The sequence below is a fragment of the Schistocerca serialis genome, chromosome 2, assembly GCF_023864345.2.
Source record: "Schistocerca serialis cubense isolate TAMUIC-IGC-003099 chromosome 2, iqSchSeri2.2, whole genome shotgun sequence".
NCBI lineage: Eukaryota > Metazoa > Arthropoda > Insecta > Orthoptera > Acrididae > Schistocerca > Schistocerca serialis.
In genome coordinates, this window is record NC_064639.1 from 207,244,874 (window position 1) to 207,253,736 (window position 8,863).

General features: G+C 43.1%; 1 pseudogene; it reads left to right on the forward strand.

Annotated features, from left to right (window-relative positions):
* Positions 1 to 2,002: 2,002 nt before the first annotated feature.
* Positions 2,003 to 2,120, forward strand: LOC126459432 (5S ribosomal RNA; annotated as a pseudogene).
* The last annotated feature ends 6,743 nt before the right edge of the window (positions 2,121 to 8,863 follow it).

Sequence of the window (8,863 nt, forward strand, 5' to 3'; positions counted from 1 at the left end):
TCTCATTTCCTAATCTAATTCCCTCAGCATCACCCGATTTAATTCGACTACATTCCATTGTCCTCGTTTTGCTTTTGTTGATGTTCATCTTATATCCTCCTTTCAAGACACTGCCCATTCCGTTCAACTGCTCTTCCAAGTCCTTTGCTGTGTCTGGCAGAATTACAATGTCAGCGGCGAACCTCAAAGTTTTTATTTCTTCTCCATGGATTTTAATACCTACTCCGGATTTTTCTTTTGTTTCCTTTACTGCTTGCTCAATATACAGATTGAATAAGATCTGGGAGAGGCTACAATCCTGTCTCACTCCCTACCCAACCACTGCTCCCTTTCATGCCTCTCGACTCTTATAACTGCCATCTGGTTTCTGTACAAATTGTAAATAACCTTTCGCTCCCTGTGTTTTACCCCTGCCACCTTTAGAATTTGAAAGAGAGTATTCCAGTCAACATTTTTAAAATACACAGACAGTAACTACACATGATAAAATTACGTAAAGACAGTTTTCACTGTCTGATCCTTGATAAACAGAAGGGTGAACCATTCATACATACTGAAATCTTCCAACCAATAAGCTACATGGGAGGGCAGACGTTACACAAAATATTAAAACATGAATCGAATTTATTTCTTCGTCATTTAAAATAGAACGCAGATTAGCTGCTATGCCGGATGCAGCTCCTGTATCTTGTAATCAAACAAGTTCTGTTAAAATGTTGTGTACACAAATCTGGTAATTACCTCTCAGTGTAATGCGATTTACTATGCTTTCTGAGAGCCACGTAAAGTGAGGCGTATGAGGAAATTTCCGTCGCGATATTCTTGCCCTTATTATACGAATCAGCACAGCATTTTGTTTCCGAAGGTATATGACTGTTGGAGCTTCGAATTCAGAAATCTTTAAAGAATAAGAGGCACAATATTTTCTGTCTCCTACCAGTAAAAATTTTTATTAAATTCTCGTAAGACTGTCGCTGTTATTTACAGCACTGTCATGAGAACTAAAGATGCTCATCGACTGCAGCGTAAACACTGGAAATAATCTCTGACTTTCAGTTTGGTTTTTCCATGGAGGTATAAGAATGGGAGTTGTCATGATTTCACGAAGTTGAATCCGACGTCCACCATGTGAGTAGCCCAAGTACTAGCATCTTGCGGAAGTGTTTTGATAAAGAATGCTAACTCGAGTCGTTTACGGTGTACTAATTGCCTTTAATATAGTCTGAAGTATTAAGGAACTACATTTAGTTTATAAATGGACTCGTTCAAGCGATATTTTGATTTATATATCGGTACATGAAATTTGGCTGCGCTGTTTATTTCTGCTGCACTGATTTCCTTCGTCAGACTTCAGATTTACTATCAGTTCAACTCTTTTAAGCTCTGTGGGAGAGCGCTGTGAGAAGGAAAAATTGGAAACCGACCGAACATGGTAGAATACGTTCTCATTATTTTCAAGAAGAGGCCATAGACTGACTGCCACCTTCGTCACTCCATATTAAGGAAAATACTGGATGACCTAAGCAGCCTCGTCACTTACATACTTCTCTTCTTCTTCAGTCGAATCGAATGACAAAAACAAATGCGTCATATTACTGGTTCAAATATGCACTTTAGATTAGAAAAAGTGTTTAAAAGCCTTCATTAGCCTGTGTTATTCACATAAACACTATATAATTTACTGTTTAAAGCCACTGATGCGAGGACACGCAAAATGATAGGAACGAGAACTATTTGTAAAGAGTAGTCTGCTGATGGTTAGGGGCATTCAATACGACAGCGCCGTCTTCAAGAGACGTACAGCCTAAATCTGCAGCGTCATCTCTCCTTATTATACCTTCATGAGGTTTTCAAATAAATTAAAATTAATATTTTCTCTCTTTAATTATTTTTGGTAGCTTATCGCTTATCAATTAACGTGGTAATTCCACTAACAGAAAGTTCGTAGATCTGTTAATGTTTAATCGCAGTATTTTTACTGCGTATCTGACTGGTATTTTTGGGCAACGGCCTTGTCGCAGTGGATACACCGGTTCCCGTCAGATCACCGAAGTTAAGCGCTGTCGGGCATGGCCGGCACTTGGATGGGTGACCATCCGGGCGGCCATACGCTGTTGCCATTTTTCGGGGTGCACTCAGCCTCGTGATGCGAACTGAGGAGCTGCTCGACCGACTAGTAGCGGCTTCGGTCAAAGAAAACCATCAAAACGACCACGAGAACGGTGTGCTGACCAATCGCCCCTCCTATCTGCATTCTCAGCTGACGATGAATGGCTATGAGCACTATGGGACTTAACATCTGTGGTCGTCAGTCCCCTAGAACTTAGAACTACTTAAACCTAACTAACCTAAGGACATCACACACATCCATGCCCGAGGCAGGATTCGAACCTGCGACCGTAGCAGCCGCGCGGTTCCGGACTGAGCGCCTAGAACCGCTAGACCACCGCGGCCGGCAGCTGACGATGACACGTCGGTCGGATGGTCCAAATGGACTACTTGTGGCCTGATGACTGAGTGCTGAATGGTATTTTTAATGTCTTCCAGAATCATTTCTTGATTCTGCACATTTTAAATATTTGGCATAAGGTCCCCAATAAAGTCATCGTAGAGCCAATCACTAGAAACTTTTATGTCGTCTCGTTGTCTCTTTGGGGCAGTACCATTGGAGCAAAGAGATGATGTTGTGTGGTGGCCGGTATCCTCTTTCTATAACACAAATTGCACGCATATATTAACTGGGTTCTTTATTCATAAGAGTAGAAAGTTACTTATCTCACAATATTCACTGTAGTACAAGCTCTTCTGTATAGTCCACGTTAGCTTCACTGCTGATGAAAAGCAAGCTCTTCTGTACAGTCCGCCTTACTCCCACTGCTGGTGAAGTACAAAGTACGCAAAGTGCACTGTCAGCGTTGTTATGTACTGCCTCTTTCGAGTTACCACGGAGCTAACTGCTACTGTGATTCCCGCTGAGCTGCGACTGATGATGCTGGAGCTTACTCGGTATGATAGACTGTGACAGATGCGCCCTCTGGTCTGCCGCGTCGATCTTAAATACTGGCGGCTTGGAGGGCGTTGGCGGCGCGTTTCCTGCAAGTCTGTTGTTGGCCTCTATCTATCGTCACGCAACCTCTTTGCCACATGGTGTGCTGGTGCCAGCTTACATCAGCACAGAAACTGCTCAGTTGTTCTTCTTCGTGGAGACGTTGGGATACTGTAAGAACTACCTCTCTGACAAATAGTACTAAGCTGGAATAGGAAACTTTGGTCAGCAAAAAGACATGCTCGGCTTCTGCATAACAGTAGTCAGGCTTCAGCCCCTGCTGTCATACGTCTTTGGCAATGGAACTGTTTTGGGAAGACAGAGGCTGACAGGAGTGTGGCGCCAACCAAGCTGTGAAAGGTCTGGACATCACCACATTCTGCCAATCCAGTTTGAAGTTTGAGATGGAATGGCAGCTGCAACTTCATTATCATCCCACATGCGTTTGGTTACAGGCATTTACCGCCTCGCAGTTCTTAACAGTTTAGCTGTTCATCACCTAGAGTGTAACACTGCAGTGTCGCTCCCATATGCTTGACATGTCGTTCACTCAGACACTGTATCATGTGCTGCAACCACAAACCAATGATGCTGGCCATGTGGTAATATTCATCTTATCTGCTCTCTTGGCTGAGTTCTCTCCCTCTAACTTCATCGAAGTTCTTTGTCCATAGCGATGGTTTCAATACTTGTTCTCTGTGTCTTTTATCATTGTGTAACGGCAGTAAAGTCAGCCCCCAGCTAAATATTGCATCTTCCTTAATTCTGATTTCGAAATACACGCTCCTGTCACGTTAATTTGACCACTGCCTACGTTTGACATCAAAGTGCAAAAACCACTCACATATGGCAGGTGGCACCAGTAACAGTGGAGGATAAATAAAGTGAGTTGGGTGTGGGGTGTGGGGAGGACGCGGACAATATTGCAATCATCGTTATAAAGTGGAAATGGAGCAATCTATCTGACGTCCAAAAGGGCAAGGTCGTTGGCTATGGGGCCAACGGTGCTAGCATTACTGAAATGGTTAATTCTGTAAACTGTTTGCTTGCCACTGTGGTTAAAGTACACGGCAAAATGGAGCCATCCAAAACTGGCTCCGAGGCAACCGTGGTACAGCATGGGCCATAGAGACAGGGGTCAACGACGGCTGCGGAGATGTGTATGGGGAAGTAGACTAGCAACTGTCGATCAACTGTAGATGTAGATCGACAGCAATCTTAAATTCATTGTGTAGATGTATACCCATTGCCTGGCCGTCACATTCCTCCGACATTCCTCCAATGGATATCTCCTTGTGAAGATCCGTTAAGGACAGCGTGGATGGCACCAAAGAGGTCGATAGAACTTCGTAGCACAGATGCGATAGCAACAGTAACAGAAGGAACTGAATACGGACGCGATAATCTTCGTGCTACAAATGGTTCAAATGGAGAGGTATGCAGATGATTATTTAACATATTCTTTGATATAATCCAGCATATTGTGCAATTTCATTTTCATATCTACTGTAATACGATTCTTCAATTTCTCCCAGCGTAAATGTTGATCGAACAGTCCACGTGTGTAATGTCGGTCCATCTATCCAACGGGCGTTGCCCATTGGACACAAAGCTGTACCTTGGATCAAGCAGGTCAAAAAGGATTTAGAAATGGCTTATAAAACCCCTTTAGTAATTTTCAACAGAAATCTCTACAGACAAAAAATTAGCAAATGAGAAGTACTTCCAGACCTGAAACGACAATGTGGCCTGACAAAGGGAGATGATTCCACGGAGAAAATATTAGAGAGCTGCTTGGGAACTCCGAAAATCATACAAAAATACGAACCAAGCGACGATTGTACGGCTGTAATTAATAACTGGCAGAGACTCTCCGAGCATGCCGATGTGGAGAATTCGGAGATGACGTCATAGGACCTGCTGACGAGTTTAAAGCGATTATGTGGACTCATTCCTGATCTTCACTGTACAAGTATGATTTCTGTACACATGTAGAAAAGATCGCAGACACAATTTTTAGGAGTACGATAGTTTTCTATGGCGGCATTGGTCGTATGAGCTATTGGAGCTTCTGCTATGTTCTCAATAATAAGTAGAAAAAGATGTGCGTGTAATGGGATAACACTGGTGCATATCCAAAAAAGCATTCCGCCCAAGAAGAAACTCCGAGAACACCTTAGTTTCCAAAAAAGCCGAAATTAAAGCTGGCAAAGTATGGAATGAATCGAGGGAGGCACAGCATAGGTAACGGATAAGGGGAATACTGCGTCCGAAGACACGCGAACATCGGAGACTTGCGGACATAACCGGTTCAAGGAAAGATGTACCTGGTCCGAAGGGATAAATACCCTGTTCCCCCTTCTCTGCCTCTTTGCCGGTAGTTTACACCCCTTACAGGTCCCTAAAAATCTGTGTGAAAGTCGCGCTGGTCTAAATATAAAATCCTGTGCTTACTTTGCATCCGAAGCAGGGGCAGGACATGCTGGTGTATAATATGAAAAAGGCAGATTGATCAGATAACAGTCCATGCTTTCTAGTCTATAATCAGGCAGAAAACGTTACCTGGTCTCAGAATATGCCTGAAATATCAGTACTTGCATTCATGCATGTCTTTGTACTACACATTTAAAATAAAAGAAAAACCTAGTTCTTCAGATCGAATTATATGAATAGTATTTTAATACAAAATTCTTAGGTAGCAAACATTTTTGCAAGAATAATTATGTTCAGCGCTTTGGAGTGTGGTTTGTAAACGATTATCTGGGTCACTGCTTTTAAATTAAATATGGGAACACAGATTTAGTTTCTCGAGTTAAATCACAGCACTATTCCGGATTGCAGCTACAGGAAACTGCTTCTACTCCGAACGTTTACACAGGAACCGGTAGTTTGTAAAATAAACGTCAATTTCACGAAATTATGAGAAATGATTAAGGAATCTGGCCATCGAGCTGTAGCAATACTTAGTTACATGCTGGTAAATATCTAAATTTCGCCTGCTTTTGTCTAAAAACATTATTGCACGACAGATACTACCGCTTTACAAGTCCTCTGACAGTTACACTTGCTGGTGTTTCACGATATTACCACACTAAATGTCACTCAAATGAGCTTCCTGTCGTGTGAAACTTCAGCTACTCCTGAACTTTATTCAACTATAATTTCCTCTAAAATTACTGTACTTTCTTTCTCTGTTCTGTCTACAGCATCGCTAGTATTTTTTCGTAAGCCAAAAGAGATATCGGATTTAAGTGAGCCAATTCTTATGGAGTACGTCGTTTTTTCCTCAAGCCATTAACATACGTTTTATTTCCTTTTCTTTTTTACAGCCAAAATTAATTAGTAACAAATGCTTAACTCTTTCTTCGACTTGTTTCCTTCTTGAAATCGCATTTCCACAACTATTGATGGCATGTGTGTGTGTGTGTGTGTGTGTGTGTGTGTGTGTGACCGAGCCGGAATGGTTAGCACACTCGACTAGTATTTCCGTGATTTCCGTAACAAGCTCCAGGGAAACACTGGGATGGTCCATTTGAAAAGCGCACGGCCAATTTCATCCCGCATCCTTTCTTAATCCGAGCTAGTGTTCGCCTCTAACCACCGTGCTGCCGACGAGACGTGACACTCTAATCTTCTTTCGGTGTGATGGTGGCTAGAATATATTGAGGGAATTACAATATAGCATCTATAAAAAAAACTAAACTCCGCCCCAACAGGCCATGAAGGCCCAATAGTACCGACCGGCCGTCGGAGTCATTGGGGGGGGGGGGGGGGGGAGGGTATGTGGTCAGCACACCGCTCTCCCGGCCTTATATTACTTTACGACACCGATGTACGTAAATAAAAATTTAAATTTTCGTTTGTTAAAAATCTTATATCTCCTAATGTTCTTCACCGATTGCTTTGAAATTCTGACACAACGTTGCATTCGGGTACGAACATGTTTTTATATACCTATGGAGCGCCTTATGTTGAACGTAACACCACTACTTACAATACTAAACATTGCTCGTGCTGGACAGCACGCTTCTTGACAGCTGCGGTTTCGTTTTCTTTCTCGTGGTCATTCTTAACTGCGATAGCAGTGCATTTAAACAGTCAGACAATTTGTGTCACTCGTATATATTCTTTCTCCTTATTTTTAAACGAAAATTGTATACACAACTGTGTGCTATTTTGTTATTCTCCTCGCAGTCGATTTTGACGGGAAACAGAAAAGTTGTATTTATAGCTTATCTGTTTATGATTAGGATGCTACGACAGAATCTGAATAATCCGAAACATTGTAATCCAACCCATTCGCAAATTAAAACAATGCGAAATACTGTCATTGAAGCTAGTATGATCACGGATCCAGCAGTTGGAGAGGTCTTTTATACATCGTATTCCAGCGATCCCAACTGAATTACCGGTTCATTTTAAGCGAATTCAATTCCCAACCAAGGTTTTGTCGACGATAACAATAAACAAGGCTCAAGGTAAGAGCGAGGGGGGAAGAAGATATTGACAGAGAGGCTTGGAGAGGAGGGGGGGGGAGAAGGGGTAGTAAATGGACGTGGAGAGGGGGGGCGCGCGGAGTGGCCGCGTGGTTTGAGGCACCATGACACGGATTGCGCAGTCTCTCCCGCCGGAGGTTCGAGTCCCCCCTCGGGAATGGGTGTCTGTGTTGTTCTTAGCATAATTTAGTTTAAGTGGTGTATAAGTCCAGGGACCGATGACTTCAGCAGTTGCTCCCTTCGCAATTCACTTACATTTGAACATTTTTGTGGAGAGGGTGAAGGAGGAGATGGACAGAGAAAGGAGGGCAGGAGGAGGTAGGGGGAGGTGGAGGAAATGGACAGAGAGAGAGAGAGAGAGAGAGAGAGAGAGAGAGAGAGAGAGAGAGAGAGAGAGAGAAAGGGGGGGAGGGGAAGGACGCGATAAGGAGTATATCCGATTCCCACAGACATTAAGGAGTGGCGAAGCATTGCCAGGTACGCTAGTTTGTTAATGAATTTTGAACGTATGGAGGCCCTTATGCAATGGTCGTTACTTAAAAACGGATATCTGAGGACACAGCCATGTCGAGAAGGGCCTTACGTTGTCCCAAGAGATGGAGTTCAAATTACTTGCCAAGGCTATGTCAGAAAATCTGCAGCAAATCAAGCTATCCGCATATCTCTGTGTTCGCATTTCTCCGGCATTCTCGAGTACAGTGTTACTGGTAAATCCCAGATCCAAGGAAAAGGAAAAGTGCGGTTGAAATAGCGTGTTCCGAGATGGGAAATAGGAAAAAAACGAAAAATAGTGTTGACTTGTTGTTGCTTTAGAGAAACACTAAGACCGTCTTGTAAACGAATCATTTTCCAGAGAATGGTGCCATATCGTCCACTGTGTAAGAGAACAGATTTACCAGTACTACGTTCCATTTAGGTACTTACAGACTCGAACTGTGTGCGTTCAGCGCTCTTTCTTCGAAAAGGATAGCAAGCGTTAACATGGCGGCTACACATTCCATTCCTCGCGAGGTAATTCTCTTACAAAAATACCCAGTTTTAGAGTCGTTATAGTCCGGTGTTTAATACTAACGATGAAGGTCAAATGTAGCGAAAGGTTCTTAATCCGTATTTCACCGGGAACTGCCCATTGGCCGTAATGGGCGTACAGCATTGCGTGGGGGTGGAAGTCTGTCGACACGTCGTTTCGCAACGGCCCGAAAAATTATATTCGCAAGCAGCCCGCTGTGTAATGGCCATTTGCGCTCCGTGCAGCCACTGCTTTGGACCATTAGGCGAAAACATACTTCATTCTCGTTAAACGCCGCGTATTTCAGCAACA